The 10,280-nt window shown below is 44.8% G+C and overlaps 1 protein-coding gene across 1 annotated transcript in view; it reads left to right on the forward strand.

The window, feature by feature from the left end:
• The first annotated feature begins 3,522 nt into the window (after positions 1-3,522).
• BIN3 (bridging integrator 3) overlaps positions 3,523-10,280 on the forward strand; it is a 34,473-nt gene continuing 27,715 nt past the window's right edge. Inside the window, exons 1-2 of the mRNA XM_015557764.1 lie at positions 3,523-3,527; positions 8,900-8,907. The gene's annotated coding sequence lies outside the window, so the exon portion shown is untranslated. The remainder of the gene's footprint in view (positions 3,528-8,899; positions 8,908-10,280) is intronic.

A 10,280-nucleotide genomic window follows, 5' to 3' on the forward strand; every position in this document is an offset into this window, starting at 1 on the left:
CTCTGTCCTCAGAGTGTAGCCTGTTTATGTATGCCCAGTATGTGCATAATAACTACTTGTGGTGAACGGAGATGGTAGAACTACTTCGGGAAGGCTCCTGCAGGCTCATATTTGGTCATCAGTGGAGACTGTAGGCTCTGGTCACAAGCAGCTGGTGTCGGTCAGTGTCAGGGACTGCTCTCTAATGTAAAACTTAAGCATTGTCTGTCCTCTTCCTCCCCGCCACCCCCTCTTCTTAGAGGGAGATTGATGGACAAATGTCAGACTGTAGTCGCCGGCAACAGGAGGGAAGCCCCGAGCAATGCCCTAATAGGCCCCAGCAGGAGCTGCTCCTTTCCCTCCATCTTTGCTCCAGGAGGCCAAGAGGCGGCTGGAGCCTTAAAAAGCTAACTTTCCGGTCTTGTTATAACCTAGTTAGTGATGGGAAAGTGGCAATCCTTCAGTTCCCTTTCCTAGAGGAATTGCTTCCTTAAAGTGCCAGTCTGGGTCCCCGGACCTTGTGATATAGATGTCCCCTTACGGCTGCATCTTGAAATTTTCGTTCTCCCACCTAATTTTTTAAGGTAAAAAGCAGAAAGAACAGATGCATCATATTGCTTAAATTGGAGTTTACAGTTTTTTAAAAACGCATCAGTCTTTTCTTCATAAATCAGAAGAGTAGAACAGAGACCACTAAAGGGAAAGAATTCTCTGGGTGATCGAGGCACACTATTTCCACCTCTCTCCCAGAAGTTTTTTTCTGCAGAAATGAGTAGCCAATTTCCTAAAGTCTTTCAGGTTGAAGAGAACTGAAGTTGACAACTAGCTGTCTAGCCAAAGCTGAGATTTTTATCCAGTTGAATTAATTTACCAGTACATGCACATCTTGGCACCTCCTTGGACTGAGGGTCATGACCAAAAGGGCAGCTTTGTCCCTCAAAGCTGAGATTCCTTTCTCTTCCTCTTTAGAGTTCTTCTACGTCATCTCTTGCGTGGTCCCTGACCCCCTCTCCCTGAGAGGGGAACTGCACCGGCGCCTGGGCACACAATTGCACTCAGTTCCTGACTCAATGGCTGGCAAGGGATCTGGGGCTGGACCCTTCTGATTCACTCCAGGAGTGGTTTTTCTGCTCCCAGAATCAATCCACCCATTCATCCGGGACTGGAATTCTCAGTGGGGGAAGAGACCAGAGTGACGTAGAGCCATCATGGGAGTTGGATGCCCAAGGTCAAGTTCACCAAGCACATGGGATATGCCAGCTATCATTGAATAAGGCCTAGGGACACACAGCCCCTGGCCCCAAGAGGGTAACCATTGTTCTGGGCTTTCAAAATGTCACAGTGAGAAATGTCCAATATTTATGCCCTTTGCATACTGTGGACTTTGCATGAAGAGGGAGAGGTCTTTGTTCTCTGCTTCCTCTGTGCCTGCAGCCTACCCACCCCGTTTGTTTAGTGGGTACCTGCCCCCTCCTGCACCATCTGCCCATCCAGTCATTTCACCCATTCATCGAGGTGTCCCAGTGGTGTGCCCTGCTAGGAAGAAGGCATTTGATGTTCACATCTCAGATTACTGATACAAGCCAGTGCTTCTCTCTCTCCCCTCCTCCATGTCCCCCTCTGTCTTTCTGTGTGTGTGTGTGTATGACTTTATTATGGTATGGAAGATGAAGGAAGTAGAATTAAGAAGAGTGACCTTAATCTGGTTTAGCTGTCTACAGGGATTGTAGCCTTCCCTGGAACCACAGACTTTGATGATTTTAGGCTTAAATGACAAGGAAATGACTACTGGAGGAAATCTTCCTATACCTAGAGGCCCAGGAGTTTGACTCTGAATGAAGGAAATTAAAGCTAGTGCAGCTAAGTTTAGCTAGGAGCTCGAGTGCTGAGTTCAGGTTCTGGTTCCCTCATTCACAATGTGGCCTGGTCAGGCATTTAACCTTCTTCTGTGTCTTGTTTTCTCCAACTATAACATGCAGTTCATAATCCCAGCTGACACTTTGTCACCCAAGTCTTGTGAAAATGATGTAGACATGTTTTCTTTTCTAACTCATCTGGGCTCTACCACCCCTCTCTGCCAAATATTGGTATTTCATGTGATCCATTCTCTCTCCCCTCTCTCCCCTTCCCTTTCTCCCCTCACCCCTCCTCCTCTCCCCCTCCCCATCCCCCTCTCCCCCATTACCCATGTTCTCCTATCCCCCTCTCCCCCTCTCCCTTCTCCTCTCTCCTCTCTCCTCTCTTGTTCTCATCCCTTATACCTTCCCTATCATCTTCCGGCTAAAGGCCCAACTTTGGGCTATGGCTTACAAGGCCCTTCTGGATGTGGCTGTCTCTTTAGTTCTGTGTCCAGACTTTTCTGGGTCTCTCTTGCTCTTGTTCCTCTGTACGTGCTGTTCCCTCTGCCTGAAATGCCTTTACTCCCCACCTCCACAATCCACTGTCCGCCGGGCCATGTCTACTCACCTTTCCAAAGTCAGGGCAGGCTTCACCCCTCTGTTGAGGGTCTTCCCTGAATGGCCCTCCACACCCTGTCAAGCTGGGTTGTGTGCCCCTCCTCTGATACTCATTAGCATCTGTACTGAATTGTTGGTTTACTTATCGGGAAACCCACTAGTCTATGAGCTGTTGAAACAGGGACTTCGTCTCTTGGTCTACTACGATCTTCCTAGCATTGTTCCCAACAGTTAGTAAATGTGTATTGAATGTATGAATGAGAATTTTTCCCCCCATTTACTGACCTGCCTTAGTTCAGGAAAAATTGTAAGATAAAAACATGGAAAACCTACAAGCCACATCCTGAAATGAAGAGCCTCGAAGAATGCCATCATTAAATTGACTGATGGAAAAAGTGGCTTCCAAGACTTTGAGGACTGACTGTACTCCCCCCTCCTATGTACCCACCCCTCCCCCAACTACTTTCTCCTGTACTTCCACATTCTTCCAGGCCTCACAGGTGTGTACCTCTCTCCCCCATAAACTTCGTGAGAGCAGGATCTACGATTTCAAGTTTGTGTTCACATACTGTCTTGTACACAGTAGGTAATTGTGACATGAAATGACTGGAATGTAAAGAAAGGACGGCACATTTTCTCAGTGGAGTCTCTTTACCCTTTGGCATTACGTTGCTATTACATTTGCGTGGTGCTTTTAACCTTTCACATTGCTTTCCCATCCATTATTTGATTTCATCCTCACATTTACCCTTTGAAGTATGCGGTTCAGGTCTTATTATCTGCCTTTGACAAATTATTAGAAGTCAGTTACACAGCACCTGGCAGAACTGGAACTAAAACCTGCATCTTCTGAGTATTCTCCCTATTTACTAAACCCAAACTGGGCTCCCGAGTGTCCATCCATCCCAACAGAAACATTGGCAGAGTGGAAGGCCATTCTCAAACTGAATGGATCCCAGAGGAAGGTATTGGACTTTCCTAGCATGTATGGACACTGCCAGGTTGGGAGTGAGTTACAGGAAGTTGCCAGTTTTCACACATAAGGTGATAGAAGGAGTCCTGTGGACTACGCACCACCAGGGGTTCTGGACCGTCTCAGCTGCTTCCTACTCTGGCCCGTCACACCTGGGGCAGCCGTACCGCTCACTCATCCTGTGACTTTGGACAGGCCCAGCTCTCCCACGCCCTTTCCTCTAGAGAGCATGGCAATGCCCAGAGACGGGGACCCTGTATTCGAGACATTGCTTTGGGCACCAATGTGAAACACGTCACTCTTATTTTAGCTGTGTGTAAGGGAAGGGGAAGGGACTTTTTCCAGATTTTGAAGTAGTTAGAAAGAAATAAGTATCTTGAGTCCCACAGCTTCTTAGTCAAAAGTTTTCTTATGTATTATACTCTTAAGTAAATCTGTTGAGGTAGCTTTAGAGTTGGCAATTGAGCTGTTAGAACTGTTTTCACAAACCCAGTATTTTGGTGGCTAATCTGTTAAATGGGACCTAGTGTTGTATATTGCACATAGATAGTGCTCAATAAATATTTGTTGGTTTAGTGAATATTGAACATTTGTAATGTATACAGACCCGTGCTAAATGTTGCGGGACATTCAAAAAGCTATAAAAATTGATCCTTCCTGTCTTTGGCCAGAATGTGGAAGGTGCCAGGGACTCAGGGATGACAGTGGATCACTAAATGTCAGGTGGCATCGTCAAGAAAGACTCCAAGTAGAGGATGGGATTATACTGAACCTTGACCTCCCCAATATGTACTGGTTAGTGGGGAATGAGAAGAACAGTGGGGGAACGGTGTGTGAGACATTCGGGATGGATGGACACTGGGGAGCCCAGTTTGGGTTTAGTAAATAGGGACTTGGATGAGAGGCTGGTTTATTGACAGCTGGCACTCTGGTTGGGGTCACATTGTAGAGCCATACCGAGGAATTGGAATTGACCCTAGGCTTTTGAAAATTTAAGGTTTTTTTAAGCAGGGAAGTGGAATGGCAAAAGCAATGATTTAGTCAAGGTAATTTGGCAGTGGGCCACAGGATAGCTCAGAGAAGAAAGAGAATGGAGCTGGAGAGGCTGAGCTGCACAGTGGCTTCCAAAATACTTTCACTCCAACTCTCAGAAGTACCTTTGATATCACAACACATATACACACACACACACACACTTGAAATAAGTTCCACACAATATATGTGTAATGTGCTCCGATATTTTTTATGTTCTATTTCATTGTTTATAGAATGACCCACTTTAATTGATTTCATGACTAATTTTAATATATGTTTACAATGGACTAATGAGTAGCAGTTTACATGTCAATCATGGGTAGATAGTCTACATAGACCTTAGTTTGAAAAACACTTATCTAGAAATTTATTACAAATATTCAGACTATAAGCTAATACCCATTACTTTAACCAGGTTAGAGATAGTGTTATTTTGTTGGTTTTTGGGGGGGGGTTTTTGTGGGTTATAATAAATACAGAAGGGGCAGTTGTAGCAAGCACTAGCCCTATTCTTTTAGATTTGCAACTGTCAATCATTTTGAAAACCCAAGTAGATAAAAGCTTATACTGAGATACTCGGTGTGTTAGTAATTAGAGAAAAGCAGATTAAACCAATTGTGAGATGCCATTTCATAGCCATCAAACTGGCAAGAATTTTAAAGACTGGCAGTGCCAAGTATCTGAGGATGAAAGGCAGTAGGAACCAGCATCCACTTCTGGGGCCTGTGAGGTGTATAAAACGATGCCACCATTTTGGAGATGTATGCAGTACCTCCCACAGTTGGAGGCGGACCTGCCCCCTCACCCAGAGAAACTCCTGCACGTGACCAATGTCACCTCAATACATTTAATTAAAAAAATTTTAATTAGCCTGTTATATTTGGTCATATATTTAGTTAACTCACCCCTAATGCAACAGGCCAAATGATCTCGAGGGCTTTCTATTGCCCACGGGCTGGACATTCCCCACACCTGCTCTAAAGAATGGGTAAATGTGATACCTCTACATAATGAAATATGTAGTAGTTAAAAGGAATGAAGTAGAGCTATGTGTATCAGCATGGACAGATCTGAAAACCTAATGCTGAACATAAAAAGCTAGTTTCAAAATGTTACATTCAGTATTGTACTACATATATAAAGCCCAGACCTTTAAAACAGTACTTCATTGTGCTTATAGATATAAAGTTATATAGTAAAAATGTGGGAATACTAAACACTAAATCCAGGGTAGTGACTACATTTAGGGTAACAAGGAGGGAGAGGGAGAGAAGGATCTGGAATCAGGCTGTAGTCCTCAGAGCTTCCTCGGGATCTGTGCTGATGTTCCATTTAAAGAACAAGTATGGCTTCGGGTGAGAATTTGACAACGCTAGGTGGTGGGTACATCAGTATTATTATATATGCTCTGTAATTTTTCTAATTGTTTACAATGCTATATAATTTTTGTCATGCCTGCCCTGGCCACTCCTCATGGCTAGGGCTGACCTCACTGTTTATAGCAAGAGAATTATTGCCTCCTGTGGGCAATGGGTGGGGGTGGCCTAGGGAGGTGGCTTGGAAATAAGTGTCTATCTCAGATCTCCTCCTTTCACTGCTTTCCAGGGGGCAAACCTTCAGCAGAGAGAGGAAAAGGAAGAGTGAAAGCTCTTTTTAAGATTCTTGGTGGGTGAGAATCGGGAGTGAAAATGGGACTAGAGAGGGTGCCTCAGAGCTAAGCAGCTGGGCTGGTGCTTCTCAGAGTGCGTGCATCTGAGCCGTGAACTACCCTCAGAGTGGAAGGTGCCATCAGAGGGTTCTCTCCGGCTTGTCAAGTGAGCAGGACTCATCTTTCACCTCAGAGGTGCCTTATGTTTCCCTTCTGTGAAATGTGGAAACCCACTCTCTACCTCTCTCTGTCCTAACAGGTTAAAATGAAAAGATGTGACAACTTGTCTGTCAAATATTAGGAGTTTCTCAAAGAGCTGCCAGGAAAAAGAAAAAACAGGAACTTTAGGCTACCTTTCTGAACTGCCTGCCTTCCTCTCTCTTCTCTTGACCTTCAGGTGCTCCATCAGCCTCCAGATTTTTTCCACTAGTCTTTCTACTTTTCAGGAGGAAGTCACCACTCAATTTTAAGCAAATATTTTAACTTGGACCTGGTAGTGGTGCATTCTGGTATGAGACTGCTGCTTTCCCTGAAAACAAACAAAATCATTTCAGATTCGCCAGCCATACTGATCACTGTAACTTTGTGCAAGTCACCCCTCTGGGCCTCAGTTTGGTCATCATCATCGAAAAATATTTGCAACAAATACTTACAGGCTGATTACTACATATCAAGAACACTTTTAATCATTAAAAACTCATTTAGCCTCACGGCGACCCTATAAGATAGGTATAGTATTGTCCTACTTTGCTAGTATAGACAAGGAAACTGGGACACAGGGAAGCTAGCTGATACTTATGTTCAAGGTCTCTTGAACTGGCAGTTGCCAGAGCCAGAACTTGAACCCAAGCTATCTGGCTCCAGAGTCTACCCCCTTATCCAGTGCACTGTCTCCTGTGTGAAACACAGGAGTGCACCACTTTAAATGAAATGATGGATCTGAAGCACCGAGCACAGAAACCTACGATAGCAGATACTCAGTAAATGGTGGCTTCGATTAGATGATCTCACTCAACATTCTGTGATTCATTCTGTCTTTCCTTTCAGAGGTCAGCCTGGGGAGCAGTGGGGAAGGACAGATCATAACTGAGCCGAGTGTTTGCTCTGGTCCAAGTCACAGAGTCATGCCTTTTATTTTTAAACACATGCATACCTCCTCATCCTGGTGGCAAGTCAGGGTAGTGTTCTCTGTGCTCTGGTGTTGGATCCGGCTAATTTAGGGAAAGCGCTGAGGTGGGGCTGGACAGGCTGTGGACATAGGCACTGGAAATAGATCATTTACTGCTCAGTTCGTTTCCTGTTCTGATGGGGTCTCTCATGTCCTTGCTCCGGCTGAACTTTCCTTGGCCCATTGGCATTGTGGCCAGCTGGCCCTTCAGAGAGAATGGCAGCCAACAGCAGCTGCTCTGCCAGAGCCAGCTGACTCCATAAGCCCTGCCCTGGCCCAGGCCTTTGGTTTTCTCTCTGATTGTCTAAGTGGTGGTAGCCTTGGAGAGGTCTCAGACCAGACAAGGCAATGTGATCCAAGGATCGGGTAACAGAAGGATGGGGGAGGAGGGCTTGTCCCTCCCGGCTGCAGAAGCTGCTGCCTTTCGCCCACCTTCCTGCTCTTGCCCAGACAGTGACTCAGGCCCAGACCACTCCCCCGGGAGCCAGGATTTCACCCACTATCAGCTGCCGCCTGCGGTCCCACAGCCCTCCCTTCATTCTCACATCCCTCCCCCCACTGCTGCCATCTTTGCTCGGCTAAAGATATTAGAAAGATAGAGGTGGGGTAGACTGAATCATTGCAGGGCGCTTTCCACCCCCAAGCCAAGCTTAGACTCATTCACATTCAGTAGAAACAATCCTGGAGGCCCAGTGAAGACTAGGGAAGAATACATAAATTTTAGCTTCTTTACACTTTTTGTAATGGAAGTGGAGGACTCTCCAAAGGCAGGGCTTGAAGGATCTGCTGGGGTGACCAGGGGATTCCCACCCAACTGCCATCTGGGCCTGCCTCTTGTCTCTCTGCATCTGCAGTAGAGGGGGTGGAGAAACAAAGGATTGAGAAACCTAGCAAATTGAAAATGCAAAAGAGCTGTTTTTGTAAATAGAAATTACACAAGAGCAAGAGTTTTTTTGGAAAGGTTTTACTGAGACAGAATTAGCCAACTGGCATCATGCTGCTAATAGAGATATTTACTGTTTGAAAAGTATATTTGTAGCTTTGGAGAACATCCTGTTGACTTTTCTTCATTGTGAAGGAAAATAGAACCTTTTCCCTCTGTACACAGACCTTTTTTCTTTTCTGAGGTGGGGCACATTGGGGGTTGGAGAAGGGTAGGTTTGAGAGAAATGTTTTCTTCATTTTGCTGCCGAGACCAAAATATCCCTTCTCCTGCCCTCTGGTGCTCATATTTATGGAATGGGAAGCAGAACCAAGGAAGGAATCTGCTCCAGATGCTGGGAGCTCAGAGCCCTCTTGATTTCTTTCGGAACCTAGAGACTCTCTGGGGAACAAGCCCTGTCTTCTCTCTAGACCTCTGCTGACCCACCAGGTTTTGAGGAGAGGACCTGGTGGAGAGGAAAACCGGGAGGAGAGGAATAAAGTTCTCAAGCCCTGCGAACCTGCCCATGGCCTGGAGGCTGCCAGCCTCGGCCCATAGTCCCAGCTGGGCCAGGCCACAGTGCTCTGGGAGAAGCTGTGATGCTGTCACTCTTGCCACATGCTTTCCAAAGCAGCTGTTTCCCCTGCAGGAGTCCCTGCATGCCAGTAGGCGACTAGAACCCCAAGCATGGAATCGGGAAATCGCTGAGAAGGGGCAGAAGAGCTGGTTGAAGTGCCATTGTTGCTCTTCCTTCTCACTTTCCCTCACCACCTTCCACCACTTCAGTGGCAGAGAATCTGATGCCTCTGTCAGGTGCCTGCCCTGGTTATCTGGCTGTTTCTCTGGCGGAGTGGAACATATCTACCATTTGGCAGCCTCAGAATAAACCCTGAGACTCCTCCCTTCGTGTTTCTTCTTAGGCTCTTTAAAATGTTTTCCCTTGACCCACACTCTGGTAACCTCACCAGGCTTTCCTGCCAGTACCAAAGGCCAGCTCTGTTTTCTTGGTCTCCACTGAATGTCCTTTTCCCTTGACCCCAGCTGGTTCTTGTGGCTGGTGATATCCTTTTTAGGTTTTGTTTCAGTAAGATAAGGATTGGGAGACCAAAGACAATGATATTACCTTTCTTTGTTCTTTATATGGCCTTATCTAAGAAGAGTTTTTTTCAGGAACCTTAAATTAGAGTATGGTATTTTATAGGGCCCCTGGGGCAATATACTTATTTTACTCATTCATTCAGTGCTTACTGTGCATGTAAAACTAGGCTATAAGCTCCATGAGGTCATAGAATGAGTCTCTAGTTCAATGATGGCGAACCTATGACACGTGTGTCAGGTGACACGCGAACTCATTTTTTTGGTTGATTTTTCTTTATTAAATGGCATTTAACTATATAAAATATCAAAAATATAAATCTTTGTTTTACTATGGTTGCAAATATCAAAAAAATTTCTATATGTGACACAGCACCAGAGTTAAGTTAGGGTTTTTCAAAATGCTGACACGGTGAGCTCAAAAGGTTCACATCACTGCTCTAGTTCATCCTGATATCCCTAGAAACTAGCCTAATGCTAGGCATAAAGGAGGTCCTTATTTACTGAATATTTATTCAGTGAAATGTTAAAAACAGCACTGTGCATAGTGTAGTAATTACAAGAGTTACAAAGAAACATAACAGTTGGTCCCTGCCTTTGAGGTGCTTACATGTCATAATCAGAAAGCAAGATGTGTACACATTGAAGTTAATTAATCTGCACTCAAGTAGAGTTTATTTCAGTAACAAAAGGATGGCTCTGTCTTAGGAAATATATTTGATAGTTCATCACAATACTAGGTCATAGGAGAAAAAACTGGTCATCTATACGTATGCTGAAAACACAGTGCTAGAATTCAAAAATCCAATCTTTGTATTTATTAGTAAACTAGGAACAGAAATTTCCTTATTCTCAGGAGGTGTTATGGCTGAAACCATCTCTCTCTCTCACATATATAATAGTAAAAGATGATCAAATTTGAAGTATTTTTATAAGTCAGAAACCTTTTTTCTGTAATTTCTAGCCAATGTCATTACACAAGACAAGAAATAAATGTAAAATAT

This window comes from Myotis davidii, unplaced genomic scaffold, assembly GCF_000327345.1.
Source record: "Myotis davidii unplaced genomic scaffold, ASM32734v1 scaffold448, whole genome shotgun sequence".
Lineage (NCBI taxonomy): Eukaryota > Metazoa > Chordata > Mammalia > Chiroptera > Vespertilionidae > Myotis > Myotis davidii.